The 23662-nt window shown below is 42.9% G+C and overlaps 1 long non-coding RNA gene across 10 annotated transcripts in view; it reads left to right on the top strand.

The window, feature by feature from the left end:
- The first annotated feature begins 385 nt into the window (after positions 1-385).
- Positions 386-23662, top strand: part of LOC120395764 — a 169498-nt gene continuing 146221 nt past the window's right edge. For all 10 annotated transcript variants that reach the window (XR_005592771.1, XR_005592773.1, XR_005592774.1 and 7 more), the window contains exon 1: positions 386-433. This is a non-coding gene — a long non-coding RNA (uncharacterized LOC120395764). The remainder of the gene's footprint in view (positions 434-23662) is intronic.

The following is a 23662-nucleotide window of genomic DNA, read 5'->3' on the forward strand; positions in this document are numbered from 1 at the left end:
TATGTTCAGACATAACACAAGTGAAGGTCATAGACAGAGAGACAAACCTAGAAGGTGTGAGGAAAGGGTTAAAAATCACATGGTTACTTGACAAGGCAATGGGAGGATATGTACAGGTCTTTTACTGCCCCCAAAGGAAACACTGCAGCTTTGCCATTCCCCTCCCAGTGGTCCCCTGGAGAAAACCCAGCTGAACCAGACAGAAGCCTATGTTTTGTTTTTTCATGGACTAGCTGGAAGACAGCTGAGGGAGGTACTCTTATCTGGAAGCTGATTAGGATGACTTGAGCCTAGTTAGGCCTGCCTGTTGTAGTACCTGCAACAGGTTAAACCTAATTAGGCTGATCTTAAAAACAGGCTGGCTCACTCTCTTGAGAGAGATAGAGGGAAAGTTATGCTGTTGAAAAGCTGGGCCTGAGACTTCTGGGGAAATGTAAGTGCTATTTTGAGGATTGGCTTAATATTTCACTTGTATTTTGGCAACCATGGACTATAAAACTGCATGTAAGGACTATACGGTCACTTTTGCTATGTTCTGTTTGAAGTTAAATCAAACTTCCCAGAATAAACCCACGCTCATACTGAGGTGTGAGTTTAAATATGAGCCTCTTTTGATCTTTCTCGTCCTGGTTCCTGCACTGATGAATATAGATGTTGGCACAATTATTAAACTAGGTTCTGGTGTAGGTTTTTTAAAATAGCAACACTGCAGAGATGAGTTATTTAGGGAGCGATTTGCATACTATGAAAGCAGTTTAGTCTGCAGCAGCAGTGTAGAAAAATCCTCAAAACCACTGGTTGGTCAGTTAAATCTATTTCAAATATATAAGGATGCTTTAAAACTAATTACTCTTAAAATACACATGTGCACTTTAGCCCAGCTTAATTCTTGATGTAATATAATAATTGTTAATGCAATTATTCCAGTGTTAACTTTGACCCTTAGTGTGTATGTGTTACATTATAGATATTAACACATTTTCTATTAATCCATTCAGTTTGGGGGCCATTTTGTTGTCCTTACTGATGAAAGGTGTCTCAAATGCCACCTCACAACCTTGTTGTGGAGGGATGTAGAGAACTGTCCTGTCTGTATGTAGCCTATTGTGCTTGAAACTAACTTTACATAATTCTAATGTCTTTTCCTGGATTGTCCATACTTACGGTATTGCTAAGATATCAGTATACAGTTATTGCTGCGTGTTAGAGAGTGCTTTAGAATCATTTAATGAGGTAGCCAAACAAACTGCTGTGTATCTGTTAATATCTGCATTTGCAATATAATTAAGATAAAGTGTTTGAAAATGAATATCTTATAGTTTTATGTCTAATTAATTTCTGCTGATTATCACAAAACACTTTAAACTGTAATAGCTAAACAGAATAATTAAAATCATAAAATGAGCCCCTGGTGTCTATACTAGATAGATGATCTAGGAAAATATAATTTACCTGGTTCTATGATGTCCCTTGATAGAAATATGTTAGCTGTAATATCTGGCCTTAATTTTGATATTCCTGACGTTTGCTACTGCCAGGCTGTGAATCAGAGAGATGATCTTATGGAAAAAATAAGGTTGCAACTCTATTAATTAAATAATAGAAATAGTAACACTGTGTAGGCAGATAATTCTTATAATGCTAAACTAAATTGCATCTCAAAAGCTGGTGGGAAAACTCCCATCTTTGCCACATCTCTGGAACTTATTATCAGAGGTGGGCCATTCTGTCTATCATGGCTGACTGTTTTACCCTGCAAATTGGGAAATACAATGGAAATGCAACAGTCTTTCTCCTATAGGTGTGGGTCACACTTTGGTAAAAATAAGAATCCACTCTGCCCTCATTTTGAACCTGACGGCTCTCTATCCAGTGATCATAGATACCTCTGGCCATAAAAATATATAAATCTGATTACTGCCATTATTGTTACTTTCCTAATATTGGCACCCCAGAGGGCAAAGTAATTGCCCATCATCTGAGGCCTTTAATGTATTCTGTGCAGTGTGGAGTTTTCTTTTTCTGCCAGCGAGGGATCTGGAGCATGAAAATCAAATGCATTAAATAATTTCATCCATAGGTATAACAAGACACTGTGAGGTCTTGCTTGGTGTCTCCTCTCAAATGCCTCAGGATTGGGGACAAAGTTGGTATGGTTATCTAATCATTTTTAATACAGCCATCACAGTGAACAATAGACAACATATTAAATTTGAGACTCCTTTACGGTATGAAATATTGTACTCTTGATTGTCATGGGGCAGCTACATTTATTTTGATTATCGGCTTTCATTATTTTGGGGAAGCTTCTCGAAAACATGGTGTCCAGGCTCTGAACAGGGTTGGGCTTGAGGTCAGTTTGTTTTCATGCCTCCTCCTTTCCCCTTCCTACTGAGAATGGCATGTGGTTTGGAGAGTTTCATCCTGTACGCAGCATCAATCCTACTAAACAATTGTTCTGGTGGGTTGTGCATAGAGAGGATTACAAGATATCCAGGTCCAGATCATAGCCCATGAAGGACCTGAAAGAAAGATCAGGCCTGGACCTTAATCTGTGCGCTGTAATGTACAGAGAGCCAGTGGGGTGTGTGCTCAGTGGCTTTTCCCACTGAATAAATGGGATATTAAGGCCTTCAACTTCAGCCCCAGAGAGAGTACATTCCAATAGTCTTAGTCTGGAGAAGGACTGGATTACAGCGGCAGTTACTGTCTCAGAGAAATAGGTGCAATCTCCTGGTCAGTTGGCGGTGAGAGAATCTGTTTCTTTACATGGATAGCAACAGTGGCTTGATTATGGGAAATCTGTATTTGTGTTATGAATTCTTGCACTGGAAGCTCATCCAGATGTGTACTGAGTGGCCCACAAACAATTAACTGCATCAAAAAGAAGCACCTCAGCAAATCCTTCAGAATGTAAAAAGGAAAGATTTCTATGCAAGATTATGAACTGTGTGTGTATCTTTACCAAGCTGCAAATTCCATTTTGAAGGGGCAGCCTTTTGTCAAGGGAGATTTAGGTTAGACATTAAGAAACTTCCTAACTGTAAGGATATTTAAGCACTGGAACAAATACCTACGGAGGTTGTGGAATCTGTCACTGGAAGTTTTTAACAGGTTGTTAGACAAACACGTGTCAGGGATAGTCTAGATAATACTTAGTCCCACCTCAGTGTAGGGGACTGGACTAGATAGCCTCTGAAGGTCCCTTCCAGTCCTTCACTTCTATGATTCTCTCGTCTTTGCATGGATGTTGGATGGAAATTCCAATTGGGGTAGTGATGAAGACCTAACAATAGAGGGTGTTAAAGCTGGATAGTCCTATATTTAAAAAGGAAGCTTCTTAGACAAAAGACTTGCCCTGCCCAGAGTGATTGGTTGAGCATGGAAGAGATTGCCTAGCAAGGAAGTTCCTTGGTAGGACTCTGACCGTCTGTTCAGGGCACCCCCTGGCAAGAAAACAGACGGTTAAATAGAGCATCTCCTGCCCTTTATGTTGTCAATTTTCAGCCATTTTCACCAACTTAAGAGGGAAGTTGCTGCAAGAGGCTCAGGGGACCCTGCTTACCTGAATGCAGATGGACTGCCAAGGGGAGGGTGAACTAGTGTGAGGAGCAATGTGTGTTGGGGGTTATTTTTGTATGAATGTGTGACTTAAGTAAAGGGCAACAGCGTTGTAACATGTAAGACACACAAAGACGCTTTGTACCAACTGCCTCATCTCTCTTGAGAGAGTTAAACTGTAACCCAGAAAGCGCAGACCTTGGGATCGAGTTCTGGGAGAGGCAATTTGCAAGATTTGGGAGATTCTCAGGGATCGGCACTGGTTGCAGGGGCTGGTCAGCTGACCCGTATGGTTGCAACTGTCAGGAGGGAGTGTTGAATAGAGGGACTGAATGCCAAAAGAGTGCCTAGGGACTCCATGATTGGGACAGTGCCCAGGCTCTGTTCAGACTATGGAGGTTTAAAACACCCAGGGATACAGAGGCTGTGATTTCCTTACAACAATCTGGTAAGAGGTCAACAACAATTGTAGGAGCTTCAGGAAGCTGTGCGTATTTATTTCAGGTAGTATCAGGGCATTGACCGCATGTGCTGAAATGGAGATTTAAAGCTCGTGGTCCTCTGGTTTTGGTGACACTTGAGCCTGTAACATCTCACAATTTTTCCAAAGGGACTTGAGATAATGTTGAAAGATGAGGAGACCTAGTAATCTCTGCAGGACATAATAGAAGACCAGCCACATTGGGTCAGGCCAATGGTCCATCTAGCCCAGTATCCTGTCTTCTGAGGCTGGCCAATGCCAGGTGCTTCAGAAGGAAAAAACAGAACAGGCAATCATTGAGTGATCATCCCCTGTTGTCAATCTCAGTTTTTGGCAGAGGGGACTCAAGAATTCTGTGGAAGAGGAATAGTTGCCCATCACAATTCTGCCAGCTGTCTGAGAGGAAATTTTCTCATTACTGCATCATTCACTCCTGCTATACCCTGTAAATAGGTCTGAAGCACCTTGTGACTGAAAGTTGATACTTTTACATCTGTAAACACTGAGGCTTGAATTCTGTCTGTGGTCAGAAGATCATCTATTAGTGCCACTAGAATTGTCCCTTTACCATGCCCCAGCGAGAAGAATGTAAGATGCTGAATATGGTCAGTGAGTGAGTGGTGATAAAATTTGCTGTCACCTTCTTGATAACCTTTCCCAAAAAGAGGGAGATTGAAATCAGGGTTGTAAATGAAGGTGGCCGTACCAGGGTTTTCAATTCTTCTTTTGTATGGCTGGTGTAGAGCAGCAACTACAACCTCACTTGAAGTTGATCGAGCCAAATGGCTACATCAGGAGTAGCCGAGTTTATTGCAGTAATGCCTCCTTCATATTTATAAATTGGGGCGTAGTTAGTGATATGTTTGGTCTGTCATGGGGAACCACACTTGCACACCGGGGAGTCCTTGAGTTTTCCATTTGTGCTTTAGATAGCAGCATTTTCCAAGGCTGGTTCAAATTTGGTTCAGAGTTGACCAAAATGACTGTGGAAGGCCATACCTAGGAACCTCTGCATGGGATGTGGCACAAGGTGCTTATTTAAGTCTTGTTTAGCTCAATATGCTTTCCAAGCCTCCTTCTGATCATAGTCCTGAAAAAGTTAATGCTTTCTCAATGTCAGTGTCATGGAGGTCTGCTTGGATTGTCATGGCAAGATCATCTGCATATCCAAATTTTCGTGATTTCGTTGGTGGCATGTCACTTATGTAAACATTAAAAAGGGTTGGTTCAAGTACAGAGCCTTGTGGTAGCCTTCTTTGATAGATGCCTACAGGTGTACTTGGCTGTTACTCAGCATGATCCACTGCAGGCAAAGTGTTTGGTAGCAAGGTATAATTTCAGCAAGTTTCAGCATCGGGCCCTTAATCCATACAGTATCATATGCAGATGACAGGTCAACAAATACTGTGCCCGTTTTTTAATTTTTTTTTGATAACCAGTCACAGTGTAAGCTGAGTGTCAGAACTTGGTCACAACAACTCCGTTTTTGCCAGAAGCCTGCCTGTTTGATAAGGATAATTGGCTCGGTAAGAGGCCATATTCTTTTGGGGTCAATACGGTCAAGAAGTTTATAAATGGTACATAGTACAGAAATTGGGCTATAGCTTCCTGCTTCATCGGGGGCTTTCCAGGCTTTGGTATGGCAATTACCATTGCCTTACGCCATATTTCAGGGATCAGTACTGTCCTTAAGGTAGCGGAGTACAATGTTGCTAGCCATTGGAGTCCTTTGGGGCCAAGATGGTGAAGGAATTCCGGTGGAATACCATCAGGGCCTGCAGACTTGTCATGATGAAAAAAGGGAAGGCCTCTTACTTCCTCAGTGCTGACAGTGGAAGGCCCCAAGACATTGTTGTAGTGTCCAGGCTTGATGACTTGAATGTGTAAAATCAAGGTTTTGCGCATAATCAAGCCAGTGTCTTGCTGAGGTGTCTTGCTGTGTCAAAGGAGTATAGCAGGGCTTTTGTGGTATATGAGCTCCTGGTCTGATTGTATTGCCAGAGCAACTCCTGCACATCTCTTTTCCAGCAGGGAGTGGGCTTTTTCCAGAAGCCTGGGGGAATGTTCTTCTTTCGTACTACTTTCAGGAGCCCTGTTAACCATCGATAGCATTCTGGTCTCACTGGAGTCCTTGCAACAGTTTTCTCAACAGTCTGTTTGTAGGCATCCCAATCAGCTTAAGCAAAATTCCATTGTGGTACCTGTTTTGGAAAGAACACAGGAATTTTGATACCTACGTAGATCATTATAGGTCTGTGCTGGCTGTTTGGAAATACCGACAGTACTTGACATGTTATGAAGAGTGTTACCACTTTGGTCTTTAGACACAAGTGTTAGGTCTGGATTGTACCCATGTTGCAAGCGGCTTGAATGGAATGTTTATTGTTTTAGTTCATAGACTAGTTGTAAGTCTTGTGCAGTGATCTTCACCATTGGTTTCATTTGTTTTCTAGCCCCACATAGTGTGGTGACTATTAAAATCACCTGCATAGATACACGGAATAGGAGTGCTGGGTAGCACTAGTTTTGACCATCTTGTGCTAGGGGCTTTATAAACATTGGTAATGTGGAGCTCCCCTACTTTGATAGTTGCTGTAAATATGGTCTCCGCTTTGGCTGATGGAATAACATTAAAATCTGGTATGGTGTCCTTGAAATATATGGCTTAGCAATATACCATACCAGTGACTTTTATTTATTGGATATATTATTGTGTGTGGATCAACTTTCTAAATAAACTAATTTAAATATAACTTGTAGAATGTAATATTTTATCTAATATCAGGATATAAAATCTATTATACTTAGTTAACTATCAAGCATTTAGAGTACATCTACACTAATAACTGCTTTCAGTTAATCGACTGCCAATTAACTTGAGTTGTTACACTTATGAAGACTAGTGTGGATGAACACTCCAGGGGTTTGAGGAGTTTATCCTAGGCATTGCCTCTTAAATCCCTTGTTGAGGGTGCCTGTTTGCTTTTGGGGGCCAAAATTTGAGCTACACTGGGCAATTTGGAGATACAAGTATAAATATGTAGTTGCTGTGCTTACATGTGGAAATTGGAGTCATTGCTTTATGTGTGGGGGGAGGGGAGGGGTGTGTGGTAATGTCATCTCTCCAAAGTGGGGAGACCAAGATACTAGAAACTGTAATGATCAAAACCAAACTACAAAGAAAAAATACATTTTGGTGCTTTCAAGAAAATGTTTGGAAATCATTCAGTCACAAATTAGGAATGTCAGAAGTCTATTATGCTGCAGAAGTTGAGGTCAACTATTAATACTTGAACCTATGTAATGGTGCAATAGACTTGGGAAATATGATGGAGTAGAGAAATGTCAGAGTGGTCTATGGCAGCAAGGAGTTAATGTCTGCCCCAGAGATGGGGATATAATCAGCTCGGCATAGCAACACCTGGCAGAAGTGTCCAACCTAGAGGAAGCCATGCAGGTGTAGTTAATAATGAGGAAGGTAAAGGGCAGGAGGCAGGCTTTAGAAGAGTTCTGATCAAAGCAGGATATGCTTCTTCTAACCATGTTAGATGGTTTGGGGATTATGATGCCTGAAGAGCTGAGTGGTTTTGTGGGGGATCAGAGGTTCAGTAGAGAAGTGGGAACAACTGAGTTGATTCTCCAGAACTAAAAAGTCTTGGTGTCTTCTTACACCATCTGTAGGTCTGACTGTGGAGACTTGCAGGCTTTGGGATAGATTGCTCAGGCTTCTCTGAGGAAAGTGAAGAAAGATATGGATGGGAAGGGGTTTTTTCACCATCTGTAATTGTCTCCAGTTGGATTGAGGGTAACATCAATGTGCCATTAATTATTAATTTTGCATAAGGAAGGTTTTTCTTCTTCACCTGGGAGGTACATCTGTTGTTTTGCCCCCAGCTGTAGCCAGTTGGCTCTCTAGTGACATGACACACATAGGAAATTTATACAAGCATGGTTTAGGCTAGAGAGCTGCTCTTTCTAAGGAAAGGAAGGAATTTGCCATACTGCACAAGCCAAGAACTCTTTGCAGCCAGCCATTGAGCCAGCCAGTAAAATGAAGGTTGAAACAAACATCTTATTGTACTTTTTTTGGCCATCCTGTCTACTTTGGCAAACACAGCTAGTGTCACTGCTGTGATATTATGTTACGGTAGACTTGTTTCTGCAAAGTAGAACTGTGCAAATATTGAAAGAACAGTTCTGTGTATACTAACTTGACATTTTAAAATTAACTGTGTGTCTCTCTCTTTTTGACAAGACGGTAGCCAATAATCTTGCTGGCAGAAATGTTAAGAACAGCCACAAACGAGGAGTAAACATTGCAGCAAAATTCCTGTTCTCTCCCATCCTACTGCAGTAAGAGCTCTCCTGCTCCATATTATGAGAGTGGCTCCCCAAACAAGGGGAATGCGATAGGATGTCCTTGCACATCTATTGTTATATACCTTAATCCTTTGCTATATTTTAAATATATTTACTTGATGCTCAGGGCGAGTCTTCCTACATGTAAGGCCCTATGTAATTGGTAAGATCACATCATTTATCCCAGTGGTTCTCAACCTATTTACCATTGTGGGCCACACCTGGAGTTCTCTGTTATGTGGGCCACATCCACAAAATATATATACCTATATGTCCCTGAGGATGTCACATGAACTGCAGCTATGTGCTGATTGTGCCACAAGTGGCCCACAAGTCACGGGTTGAGAACCAATCATCCTTGCTTAATTGATTTGTCATTCAGCAAATCATGGTAATAGGTGCAAAGTTTGCTTGCTGTCTGATCGGATCATGGCTGTCAATAAGCTTATTTCTTTGTTGCAGATAAGCTTTAGAAATCTTATTTTGGGTAACCCATTTTTAGAAATTGATAGCTCAATTCTTTCCCAATTAGGTTTTTAAAAATTCATCCTTTCCCCAAAATGAGCAGCTCATTCTTAATGAAGAACAGAGCATCTGGATGTCATGTGGGATGCTGAATAAAATCAGAAAATCAAGGGAATTTTCCGTAATAGATCTTGTGTGACATGACTGTTTCAGATTAAAGGGAGCATTGAGTAGTTGAGGCTTGGATAATTGAGGTTGAAATGTATTTATCTCCTCAAGATCTATGTAGTAAATATTGGCAGAACTGACTATATTTACATTTTGAAGTTTAATTAGTAGAGTAATGGGTCTTCACAAAATGATATACCAAATAAATTATTCATTCTAACTCTAAATTGCCCACATATCCATCCTAGTTGATGTAGAGCTAATGAACTGTACCAAATAGCATGCAGTCTGAATGCTGTTCGAGGTCTTGGAAGAAAAAACTCTATGGGGAAGAGAAAAAAGTGGAAAAATTCTTTTGAACTATACTATCGCCTTATACAAAAGAAATAATAGACCATGTAACTGAACAGTGGGATACCAGTGGAATATAGTAGTAGCAGCAGGTTCTTCTTTGAGTGCTGGTAAGTATGTGTATTCTATGTGTGGGTATGCATGCACTTCATGTACCTGAGGCCAGAGGATTTGTAGCTAAGTGTCTCTTGGTCTGTGCTTGCAAGTTACTTCCCTCATACACTGTAACAAGAATATAAGAGGTGGTGCAGACAGACACCTCTCCAGTTCTTTCTTTTCTCAGCCTGGCCTGAGTCAGAACCTCTGTGTCGGAAGCCATCTCTCCTGTTTGGCCCAGTCCTCTTCAGATGTTTCAACATGGGAAGAAAGCATCTATAGAAGAGATGCATCCCCCTTTTTCTGCTTACTGCATCTACAGATTGAAACTTTCTTCCACCAGTAGACTATGAACATATCTTCTCACTGGCCAAGCCCCATGTTCTAGATGAGCCTCTTCTTCCTCATATGAAGGCCAACCCAGACAGACTGTCTAGAAGGTCTTGTAGCCATCCTCCTCCCAGATACAATTGCCCAGGAGACCAATGGTACCCAATGCCTTGGGACCTTCCCCAACTGATCAACCCTTCATATTGTCCCTACTGAGGTCTCTGGAATCCTTATGCTAGACACTCTGGATCCATGCAGGAATCACACTGGCCCTCTTCTATCTGACACCAGCCAGCTCTGTCAAAGTATGCAGAGGAAGAAATCACACTGGAACCACTGGTATTAATGGTTCTGATGGAGGTGTGATCCTCCTCACCTGATGAGGGAATGGTTCCATGATCACCATTCCTGCCCAATGACCATAGGCAGTAACAGGTGCATTTGCAGAGGGTGGTGACTGAGCCCCAGAGCTCCTTCAAGGAGGTCCATAGTACTCCTCATACACTCCTAGACATCTTACAAACATTCCCAAACTGGACCCTCTTCACCTCATGACCTGGTATTTGGATGAGCGTCAGACCTACAGCATTCATGTTTGTAAGCCTTTCAAACTATTCTTAATCACAGCAGAAAAGTCTCCACCAAAAGAAAAGCTATCTGGCTAAATGGTGGTATTTCTCTACCCAGACATGATAGAACCAGTCATCCCCAGAACCAGCAGGTGTATCTGCTGTTTTTAAACTAACTCTTGTCCCTCAAGAAGCTAGAGCTTTCCATTAGCTGGCTACAAACGGTACCTTCCATCCTCCAGTAGGAATTCTATTTATACTCACACAACAATGATTTGATTCCTGAAAGGTCTTGTCAGAACCATCCCATTGGTGTGAAACCTATACTGTAATGGGACCGCACCCTCATACTATCAGTACTTGCCAAACTATTCTTTGAACCACTGACTACATGTTCTGCCCAGCTTCCCATAAATGTTGCTGCCTTAGCAATCACATTGGCCACATTTCATAAGGAGATAGGTGACCTTTGTTTCCACTCAAAATTCATCCACAAGGTAATTTGAGGGATTCACATAAATCAATCCATTTACTCGTATTCTTTCCAAATCCTCATACTTCCAATGAGGAGAGAAGACTACACTCTCTCAATGCTAGACTGGTTTTGGCATTCTAGCTGCAAAGAATGAAATCCATTAGGAAAACCTCAATGTCATTTCCTGCTATAATAGAGGTATCATGAGGACAAGCATTAAGTGGATACCCAGCAGTGCATCAGTCTCTGTTATCCTTTGGGATGTTGTCCTCCTTTGGTCAGGGTGAGGGCCCACTCCATGAGAGCACAAGCAATTTCAACAGCCTGTTTTTGATAAGTATCTATACTGGACATGTATAAGGCAGCTACTTGAAGCTCCATCCATACGTTCACAAAACATATGCCTTTAGGCCAGGCCTTTTCTGCAGATGCAGGTTGTTGGGACAACAGTATTGAAGACACCTATACCTACTGCATCCTATTTACCATTCACCCATATGTGGAATATGTGGTGGGGAGGGAGAGGACTAGCACTTGAAGAAAAAAGTGGAGGTTAACTACCTGTAACTGAAGGTTCTGCAAGAAGTGTGGTCCCTATCTGTATTTCACTACCTGCCTTCCTTCCCCTCTGATTCAGAAGAGGAACTGGAACAAAAGCAGTATTTGTCTATACTGTCCCTTTTACCAATGGACACTAGATGCTAGAAATCTCTTGTGCATGGAGTACATACTTGTCCTATCTGTATTCCACATACGGTCACACATGTTGAAGAACCACTAGATAAATGTAAGTATTCTCCATTCTTCAAGCAGAGGGCTTCCTCTTGGAAGCTAATACATATGCTTTGGGACAGTTGTATAGTATGTGTGGACTTCTCAAAAATGTTTCCTGGCTTCCATTCAGTGTTCAGGGCCTGCTCATCAGCCTTACATGGGGAGACTTGATTATACTTTTTAATATTAACTGAAATATTTGAATATTCAAATTCAGATAGAAAGGTGGCAGACTCCAAAGTGTTAAGAAAAATTTCACACTGTGTCTAACTAGACTGTGGAGCTCCTTGCTACTAGGAACTTTGAACTTTGTTAAAAATCCTGCACCCAATGTGGGGTAACTCAATACTGGACCTCATTCTGACAAACAATGAAGAGTTAATCACTGACCTAAAAATTAGCAGCTGCTTAGGTACCAGTGATCATGCTTTCATTTCCTTAATGAAAAGGGAAATATGGAACCAAGCAGTAACATGTATATTTGGAACTTTAAAGGAGCCAATTTTCCAAAGCTGAAAGCAATTGTGAGCATAATTTAAAGGGGAAGTGTTAACAGTGGGACATTGTTCTCTAACAAATTGTATGGGATGACAAGAAAGCTACAATTCCACATACATGGAAAAAAAGTTAGTCTGGGGAAAAAAGCCATCCTGGTTCAAAGGAGATCTGGAAGTGATGATAAAACAAAGGATGTGGGGAAGGAGGGAGTACATGGCAATGTTTTATTAAAAAAAAAAAACTTGAAAGTAGGTGGTTGATTCCTTTAGCTTACATTATCAATGAAATATCAGTGGCCAATACGTTTAAAGACAATAGGACGGGTCGGCAACCTCTGGCACATGGCTTGCCAGGGTAAGCACCCTGGTGGGCCAGGCCGATTTGTTTACCTGCGGCATCCACAGGTTCGGCCAATCGCGGCTCCCACTGGCTGCGGTTTGCCATCCCAGGCCAATGGGGGTGGCGAGCCTCGCGGGCCAAGGGATGTGCTGGCTGTGGCTTCCCATCGCCCCCATTGGCCTGGGACGGTGAACCACAGCCAGTGGGAGCTGCGATTGGCCAAACCTGCCGACGCAGCAGGTAAACAAACTGGCCCGGCCCGCCAGGGTGCTTACCCTGGTGAGCTGCGTGCCAGAGGTTGCTGACCTCTGCAATAGGAAGACGTTTTAAAAATATTCAAAAAATCCAAATCAGGTATGGGTCCATTGCGAGATGCAGATGGTAAAATTGTAAGTAGTGATGCAGAAAAGGCAGAAACGTTCAATAGATATTTGTTCTGTATTTGGAACAAAGCAGAGACAATTATTCATCCCATATGATGCGGATGCTGACAAAGGAGGATGTGAGGTGCTAACTGCTAAAATTAAACATTTTCAGATCAATTAATCCAGATAAGATAAGAAAGGAACTACCTGAGGAGCAATCTGAACCACAAATATCAATTTTTTAAAAAAAGAACAGGAGTACTTGTGGCAGCTTAGCAACTAACAAATTTATTTCAGCATAAGCTTTCATGGGCTACAGCCCCCTTCATCGGACGCATAGAATGGAATATATAGCAAGGAGATGTATATACATACAGAGAACATGAAAAGGTGGGGGTTGTCCTACCCACTCCAAGAGGCTAATTAAGATGAGCTATAAGATTTTCATGTTCTCTGTATGTATATATATCTCCTTGCTATATGTTCCATTCCATGTATCTGATGAAGTGGGCTGTAGTCCACAAAAGCTTATGCTCAAATAAATTTGTTAGTCTCTAAGGTGCCACAAGTACTCCTGTTTTTTGTGGATACAGACTAACACGGCTGCTACTCTGAAACCTACCATTAATTTTTAACAAATCTTTGGAAAACTGGGGAAACTCCAAAGGATTGGAGTACTGCCAATGTAGTTCAATATTTAAAAGGGATGACCTAGAGAACTATGGACCGATTAGCCTGACGTTGATCCTTGGTAAAATAATGGAACCATTAACTTGCAACTTGCTCAACAATAAATTAGAGTAAAAATATCATTAATACTAGTCAGTGCAGTTTCATGGAAAGCAGGTCTTGTCAAACAAATCTGTGTGGTGGTGGTTTTGGGCAAAATCACAGGTCTGGTTGATAAAGAAAACTGTTATAGTATACGTGGGTTTCTTCGAGGCACTTAACTAAGGCCTGGTCTACACTGGGGCGGGGGGTTCGAACTAAGGAACGCAAGTTCAGCTATGCGAATAGCATAGCTGAACTCGAACTACCTTAGTTCGAACTACTTACCCGTCCTGACGGCATGGGATCGAAGTCCGCGGCTCCCCCGTCGACTCCACCACTGCCGTTTGCGGTGGTGGAGTTCCGGAGTCGACGGGAGCACGTTCGGAGTTTGATATATCGCGTCTAGATGAGACGCGATATATCGAACTCTGAGAAGTCGATCGCTACCCGCCGACCCGGGCGGGTAGTATGGACGTACCCTTAGAACCATATGACACTTTTGGTTTTAAAATAAAAGAAACAGAACACATATGAGATGGGTTAAATACTAGCTCACTGATAGATCTCAAAATGTAGTTGTTAATAGGGAGATCTCAATGAATGGGCCATTTTAACAGGGTCCTCCAGGATTCGATTCTAGGTCGAACACTAGTTAATATTTTTAATAACCATCTAGATGATCACAGTCATCACAAAGCTGATCAGGTTGGTAGATGATACAAAGCTAGATGGGTAGTAAATGAGTAGGGCAGGTTACTGATCACTTGACTAAATGGTCATAACCCTAGATTTTTTTTTATTTTTTAATATAGCAAATGCAGAGTAATATATCTGGGAACAAAGAAATCATGCTATACCTACAGGCTGGGAGATTCCTTGGAAAGCAGTGTCTCAAAGAAGCACTTAGGAGTCATTGTAGATCAAGCATCAGAGAGGTAGCTGTGTTAGTCTGGATCTGTAAAATGCAATCAAGAGTCCTGTGGCACCTTATAGACTAACAGAAGTATTGGAGCATGAGCTTTTGTGGCTGAATACCCAATTCATCAGACACATGTGATCAGGGATTGGCAACCTTTGGCACGCGGCTCGCCAGGGTAAATAATCACTGGAACAACTGACCACAGGTTGTGGTGGATTCTTCATCACTGGTGATTTTCTAGAAGATCTGATCTAGCAATTATTTTGGGGAAGTTCTTTGGCCGGTGCTAGACAAGAGGTCAGAATAGATAATCATAATGGTCCCTTCTGGCCTTAATTTCTGAATCAATCCTTCCAGGAAGTGGGTTCTTGCAGCATGTTCAGTTCACCTTACATAGATCACGTATTTATGATGGTTGCTTTCTGAGATCAGACTTGATTATTCTTCATATGTTAAGGGTGGTTAAGAGGACAATGACCAATTGTCCTCCATGTTCACTGAGGGTGGAACAATAAGTAACGGGCTTAATCAGCAGTGAGAGATTTGTTAGATATTAGGAAAAACTTTCTAACTGCAAGGCTAATTAAGTTTGGAACATACCGTCTAGCCCTACATTTCTATGATTCTAAGTTAGAAAGCATGTTATACATAACCTAATATCCTACCTACCAGGTCATACCAATTCCTTGATTTATTGTTGAGGAGCTTTCATTTTTGTTTTGGATACTAGGATTCTAAATCCTGGTCTGTGAAGATACCTCCAGAAGCTGTATCAGTGCAGAATATTAATGTATTTTGCCTTTGACAGTTTTCCTGTCTACTCTATGCCAAATGCTGAGTTGTCCTGTTCCAATGTATGGGATGTACCAGTGTATGGGATGTGCTGGCCACAGCTTCCCACCACCCCCAGTGGCCTGTGACAGCGAACCGCGGCCAGTGGGAGCCGCGGTCCACCAAACCTGCTGACATGGCAGATAAACAAACTGGCCCGGCCGGCCAGGTTGCTTACCCTGGCGAGCCACATGCCAGAGGTTGCCAACCCCCGTTGTATACTCTTGGCATGAATAGATTGGCTGTCCTATAAAAGGTTTCTTAAATTGTATCAGATCACTTAAACATTTTAATGCCATAAGGTTTTCATATTAGTTCTGTTGACGAATATGTTAATTATAAATATAGATGGATAGTATGCTACACCAAAATTAATAATGTATTACACATCTGAGTCAAGTATTCAATATTAGCATTGAAATTATTGCATGGATAACTTTTTAAAGCAAAAAAATGTATTGAACATTTAAATAACAGATACAATGGGAAATAGGAACACCAGAAACAAACTCAAGACCTGCAATTGCTGCATTTATATATATTTTTACAATTTTACTGTATCAAAGAGTGATGCATTTTTATGCATTAATCCTTTATATCTTAATGCTTCTAATTTATAGTACAAATCCATGCTAAAATAGATGAATTGCAATAATGAAATTCTTGTCAGGTTGAATGCAGTATGAATTCTTTCAAATGGGAGTGGAATTTATAACTGCATTTGTGATGTATTATCCTCTGAACAGCTAGGACTGGCACATGTGTAATTGGATTATGATAAATTGAAAAATGCACAAAGTGCATTAGAGTAAGTCTTATTTTTTTATAAATGTTTCCTTGATTTTTATGTTTAAAGCACTTTAATGTAAAACTTCACACTTCCAATAAAAAGATACATAGGTGCATTAAATAAGAGTTCATAGTGTTTTTCCCAATTAAAACACAATATATGTGTGTGGGAAAACATAATACAATAAACATAACTCATCTCCAAAGAAATTTGAGAATTTGTTTTGTAAAAGCTGTAAAATGCTGACTCCTCTGTTTTTGATGTGGAGTTGTTAGCATACTGTGTGTGAAATATTTCCCACATGAGGAAATGAGTACAAAGCCTACTGTTGTTCCTCTTGAAAGATGCATAAAATTTGCCATAAAAATCTATAGTAATTGTAAGAGAAATGCATAAAACAGAATTATTTCCCTCTTATAACTGCAGTTCACAACAGAGCATCTTGTTAGAAGACAAGCCACTTATCTCTAATAAAGGCTGGAGCAAGGCTTCCTTTTACTTTCTTCCCTTCCTACCTCTCCTTATCACTCCTATTCCAAACTTTCTTGAAATCTTTTGAAATTTGGAAGATTACATCCTGTCATAAAACTTTTTCAGAAACATAAGTGTTCTGAATGTCTTACAAATGTCTTAATGGCTGTATTGGTTGTAGATAAACTCTAGTGCCCCTTATTTGAGCAGGGGGAGCATTGGGTGTTGTTATTATTATTAGAATTATTGTATCTGTATCTGGAGAGTGACCACAATGTGTTAGGTACCATCTTCCCATCCCCTACTTAGCTTTCCAAGGAAACTCATTTCCTGCCCATGTAAACTTTCACTGTAATAAGTCAGGCAACATAAAGTGGTATGTTCAAGAGCCCTCGTTAGCCAGGGTTCTTTCATCCTAAAGTTCTTGGTTACTTTACTCTGTGCGAGGTGGTATCAAGAAATAAATCAATGGAAACATGGATGTCCAATCGATTGATGGCTGGTACAAACAATAAAAGTGTGCTCACTAAAATATATTTTATTTAGTCTCAAACACTTGCACTAACCTGTTGAAGACGTGTAAAATCCTCCCAAATTCCTATTTATCCAGGGTCTTGAGAAGGTCTCAAGTGGATAATTGCAAATGTCCAATGGCCAGTCTTCCATCTGCAGGGGAACTTGAAAGGTGTCCATTGAGCTCCAATTTCTTCCCTGTTAATATTACATAGCTTGTCTATCAAAAAAACTTCTGAGCAGGAGTTAAGTGTGGAGGTTACCAAGCTATCAGGTAGGGAATTTTCTATCAGTTACCCAGCTGTATAGCAATAGTTAATAATTGCCCAACTTTCCATCTTGCAAAAACCGCATGCTTTCGCAAAACAATCCAAGTCAAAGGGTCATGTTTACTCATTGAGGTCACTCACTTCACCCTCCCCTCCTGCTCTGCTAGTTGTGCTAAGGTTTCAGAAAGGCCTTTTTAGCTGCTTTCAACAATAACATAACTGGTATTCCAACTGCTGCCAGTGGTTTAAAAATGTTACTGGGCTCTAGGCTATCAAAAATCTGATTCTACACCCTGACCCAACCTTTGAATCTGCACTGTCACAGGGATCAGCTAGCCTTGCTACTAATGCTAGATCAGGGCTGAAATATGTTGTTTTAAATTTGCTTCTGTGGTAGTTTTTTTTAAATACACATCAACTATATCTGACAGCCCTCAACTTAATTTTTTAACATTTTTAAAGTACATATAGAAAGATACTGTCACAGTTCAGGGAGACTGAACCTCTATTCCCTTTCTGTGGTCCATCAAAAGCATCCACTCTAGGCTCCTCAATCATCATCTCTTAGGTGGGGATGCATATGTTTCCCTCCTGATCAGGATATTTCGATTCTGCACAGTCCCCTGACTATGCTGTGAGATCCCCAGCAAAACACAGACTGCCTAAGCAGGCCTGCTTCGCGTCTGTCCTCAGACATAACTGTGACAATTACACTGTTAAAGCTACCACACAATTGTTACTAAGCAAGCACTTTTATTCTTAAGTAAAAGCATTACAGAAAACATTAAAGGAACCTACACGCTTGCTAATAGCTTACCAGCAATGGCTTTGACTCAGCAATGGCTCTGGTTGGTGATTAGGACTTCAAACTGTACAAAGGGAATTTTTCTGTAGTCACCAGTTCATAACAGGTTTTGCTTAGTAATTTCCCCATGAGTTAGAGCCCCTGCTTTATCTCATTTGGGTCTCTGCAGAGACCGTGAATAGATAATCAGCCAGACCACGGGTTTCTCTTCAAGGCACAGCTTAAAAAGGATGACTTGGGAGGTAACCTCCTCCCAAGCATTTCCTAGGAACCCCACTCTACTAAAAGTTCAATCTTGTCTGGCCCATTGTTTTAAAAGTCCTTTGAGACACAACACTTCCCGTTGTTTTTCTGTCTCCCACTTAAAGTTACAAACCATCCTGCCATAGTACATAAACCTTTGCCATTTTAATGCAATTACCTTCTAAGATACTTTAACTTTCTTGAACTGGGTAACCTCATCACAGATCAATCTGTTGCTGACAACCCCTGTTTGTCAATGTCAACATTGCACTTTCATGTTCTGCTTCAGTGTGCCCTTGAAATGTTTCCTCTGGCTGCCTCACATGCAGTTTGTCATACAGCAACTGCTTTGGCATTCTAGTATCATCCATCCTCAACATGTGACCAGCCCAGTGCAACTGTGATGTGACAAGCATAACTTCAATCCCTATGGAGTAACTATGTTCCAGAGCTCATTATTGGTAATTTTTATCCGCTATTTGATGCAGAATATGGCACCTAGATGTTGTAAATGGAACTTAGGTAGAAGCTTAATGTGATTCCTGTATTAGGTCAAGATTTCTCACCCATACAGCAAATTAGACAGCACAACTGCTCTATGGACTTTTAACTTGGTTTGAAGCTTAATACCATGTTGTTGCCAGACTGTCGTCTGAACTGTCTCTGTTGATACAACTGTCAGCTCCTTGTCCATGGTAACATCATTTGACAATACACTACCAATATAGCAGAAGTCTCGAACCACATTCAGCTGTCAGCTGCTGTTGATGATGATGATAACTTTTGGTTTCATGCAGAGTTTTCCTGGTGCAGTTGGATACATGACCTCTGTCTTTCTCATAGTCCCAGGCCAATGGGGGTGGCGGGAAGCTGCAGCCAGCACATCCCTTAGACCGCGGCACTTCCCGATGCCCGCATTGGCCTGGGACGGCGACCCACGGCCAGTGGGATCCGCGATCGGCCGAACCTGCCAATGTGGCAGGTAAACAAACTGGCCCGGCCCGCCAGGGTGCTTACCCTGGCGAGCCGCGTGCCAGAGGTTGCCGACCTTTGGGTTATTGAGTGTCAGGGCATGATCCACACACCAGTGGGACTGTTCATTGCACCTCTGTGGCCCTATGCTACTCCAAGTTCCCTTGCAGAATTTGCCTGGACATGCAAGGACCAAGTTACCGGTTGGTACCACTCAAGAGGTACTGCAAGGGTCTTGCCTATGGAAAGGCTAGGTACCAACAGGGAGGACTTATGGACTGTCTTTTCACCTAAATGGTGCTAGTTGCCAGCCAGTGATGATAGTAAAAGAATCAGTGCATTGATCACTGGCACAAGATGCTTCACTCAGGCCTGGGCCACTGACTCTGTGGAGGCACTACTAGCCAATGAACCAACCCAAGTCCCGTATTTATTTGTTTGAGGATCTCCCTTCCATCAGCTGCTCCATCAACCATTTCTCAGAGCATCTCTACAAAATCTTTTCTCTCAACCCTTACAGTTTGAAAAATGAGATTCATATCTTTGAGTTTCCATGTGCAGCTGTACTTCAGACTTGAATGTATTCTAATTTTGAGCCTACAATAAGACAAACTAGGTACAGTTTTCAAAAATTTGGTGCTTACCTCGCTTTTGAAATGGGGACCTCTAGGCACTCTTTGTCCATTATGTGGACATTTGTGAATGCACAAATGAGTTCTCTCATGTTGAGCTAGGATTTGAAATCAAGTTCCCAAAGGGGAAGAGCTAGTGTATGTTGATAAATTGTGTAGTCACTTGCTTGACAACACTTTGGGTGATTATGAGAAGTACTCAACAGACAAAATAACCGATGTCAGTCAGGTTTATCAATATGGTACATGGAAAAGGTTTTATATGATCACAGGACCGCTCTTCAGAGACTGGTAAGTGATACTACCTTCACTTTTTATGCAGAAGGTGTTTTCCCCAAAGGTACATCCCTAAAGCAATCTTTTTGTACCCTACTTGTTGTTTACCAGGAATGGGTACTATATTTGTCACCTGAAGCTTGATTCAGTTAATCGTCTTTTTACCTTGTTTGTTTCTGGTACCATGGTGTGCCCCCTCTCTTTTTTGTTCTGAACCCATGTATTCCAGGTCATGGTGCATGTGATGGGTCTGGCACCCCAGCACGCCCTTGTGGCAGGGGCAGGCTGGGGGCCTAGCGCCGCGCCACTCACTTGTCCTTCGGTCTGCCCCGGTAGCTGGCGTATTACGGCCTAGTGGCCGGAGTCCATAAACCCCCCCTTCGGGGCGGGGTAGCACGGCCTAGCGGCCAGAGCCCATAAACCCCCCCTTCGGGGCGGGGTAGCACGGCCTAGCGGCCAGAGCCCATAAACCCCCCCTTCGGGGCGGGGTAGCACGGCCTAGCGGCCAGAGCCCATAACCACCCCCTTCGGGGCGGGGTAGCACGGCCAGAGTCCATAAACCTCTTCGGGCGGGGTAGCACGGCCTAGCGGCCAGAGCCCATAACCACCCCCTTCGGGGCGGGGTAGCACGGCCAGAGTCCATAACCACCCCCTTCGGGGCGGGGTAGCACGGCCTAGCGGCCAGAGTCCATAAACCCCCCCTTCGGGGCGGGGTAGCACGGCCTAGCGGCCAGAGTCCATAACCACCCCCTTCGGGGCGGGGTAGCCCATAAACCCCCCCTTCGGGGCGGGGTAGCACGGCCTAGCGGCCGGAGTCCATAAACCCCCCCTTCGGGGCGGGGTAGCACGGCCTAGCGGCCGGAGTCCATAAACCCCCCCTTCTGGGCGGGGTAGCACGGCCTAGCGGCCGGAGTCCATAACCACCCCTTTCGGGGCGGGGTAGCACGGCCTAGCGGCCGGAGTCCATAACCACCCCTTTCGGGGCGGGGTAGCACGGCCAGAGTCCATAACCACTTCTTCGGGCGGGTAGCGCGCCTAGCGGCCAGAGTCCATAAACCTTCTTCGGGCGGGTAGCACGGCCTAGCGGCCAGAGTCCATAACCACCCCCTTCGGGGCGGGGTAGCCCATAACCACCCCTTTCGGGGCGGGGTAGCGCGGCCAGAGTCCATAACCACCCCCTTCGGGGCGGGGTAGCGCGGCCTAGCGGCCAGAGTCCATAACCACCCCCTTCGGGGCGGGGTAGCGCGGCCTAGCGGCCAGAGTCCATAACCACCCCCTTCGGGGCGGGGTAGCGCGGCCTAGCGGCCAGAGTCCATAGACCCCCCCCTCGGAGCGGGGTTAAAGGGGTGGGGTAGGGGGACTCGGGCCCGCCCTCTCCACCGAGCCCCGACCCAGGGCCCTGATTGTGGCAAGCTCTCCTTGCCGCCCGCTCGGCGGGGATCCTCCCACAACACGCCGAGCGGTACTGCAGCTTTAAGGCTGTTAGTCTCGACACTCCCCCTGGGTCACTTCCTACGCTGTCTAGCCGGACGTCTGCGTTGTGGGAGTGGTTCCCCCATAGGTCCCTCACGGCCGGCGTCCCTCTCCGGGGCGGCCTCTGCTCGGCTGACGCCCACCAGGCTCATGGGCTCTCCTTCTGCAGGAGATGACAGTCTGCATCCTTCTCCCCCGGTGGCCAGCCCAGACTGAGCAGACCTGCAGGCTTTTATACCGGTCTGCCAGTTGGAGCATGCCCAGCAGAGCTTCCTGGGCGTGGCTTCCTCTGCTAGCAAAGAAGGGTTAACCCCTGCTGTACCAGTGCGGGGCTGTCCCGCCCCGTCACAGTGCACCTTTATCTTTGTTCTGAGCACATGCAGTCCATGTACTAAGGAGTGTGAAGACATACCCATTTCCCCCCACCCCCCAGCTTGTGAAGGTAACATCCTTTCTGTTGCTATGAGGAAACAATTGTCCTGATACTGTCAGTTTTCCTATCTACTTAAGCCAAAGCTTGCTTCAGCTAATGCAAGGTGTTAAAGAGCACTTTCTATAAATGAACAGGATTATATAGCCCAAATTAGCCTGTACTTTTATTATAATGGCTTGGAATATGTATTTTGGGTAGTATTATGAGCATAATATACACGTACGTTAGCCAGCATATATTAGGCAACAAGAGCTAAAGGCATATGCTGCCATAAGATGTTGCTGGACACCCTAATCCATTTATTTCATCCATTGTTAGTGTTTGAAGTACTACTTGTTAGAGGTGTAAAGGCTTCTATTGTTTTTAGTTTGGTTTGGTTCTACACAGGAAAATGTAGGTGATCAGTCCAACCAGAGATCATTAGTCCCAAATAATACACTTGAAAATGTCTAACTACCAGGAATATGCAGGTTAATGCCCATGTGATGTGCTGTTAGAGTTCTCTAACTTCTACAATAATCACACTGACTGTATATTCTATTGCCTGTTTTTTCTCTCCCCAAGAAGTAGATGGTGCCTTCAAAGATTTCAGATAACCTGAACAATAAAATAATTACAATAATGGAAACCCTGAGATGGAATATACATATAAAAAGGGTTCAGAGGAGAGAGGCTAGTATACCTGACTTTCTTTTTTTTGAGTGTTCGCTACAGTAATACATCTGACCTTATAAATATTTATATTGGGTTCAAAACCATCTGTCAACAATTAAAGTATGTCACATTTAATAACATAGTCTGCATAGATTAGGATTACTATAATTAGAGTATTGCGCACACATTACAGCTGCAGGGTGGATGAGCCAAGCTTTCCCAAGAATCTTAAAAGGCTGCTACCACTTGATATTATTCTGTAGGATATTACCTGATTGCATCTGAATAACTAATGTTGCAGGCACATGCATAGGCAGCATTTTGAATTTGAAGCCAGCTTCTCTGAGAAAAGTTACCATTCTTAGCACAACTGCAGAAAGCCTGCATGATCTATCGATTAGTTCTATCAAACCCATTGTAAGAAGGGCTCTGATTGTAAGTGGTCTACTTATATTACATTTAGCAGAGAACAGGTTTTTTTTAATGTGATGAGAAGAAAAAGAAACCTTAATGTTCTTAACGTTTTAGAAAAATAGGCATGGTGCATATTTAGACAGGAATTGGCAACCAGCGTGTCATTTAAAAGTAGTTTGGGGGTTCAAAGGATTTAAAAATTTATTTGCCTTTTCTACTGGATAAGCAACACTTTATGCAAATCTTTTAGTGCACAACACACAGCTGGAGGAGCCTGATGTGAAGGACAGAAGAAAAGGCTTCTGTTGACATAATTTGCCTCCCCTGTCTGTCAAGTGTTTGGCCTTGTTTTAACCTTAGTGAGA

The sequence above is a fragment of the Mauremys reevesii genome, linkage group 1 (assembly GCF_016161935.1).
Source record: "Mauremys reevesii isolate NIE-2019 linkage group 1, ASM1616193v1, whole genome shotgun sequence".
NCBI lineage: Eukaryota > Metazoa > Chordata > Testudines > Geoemydidae > Mauremys > Mauremys reevesii.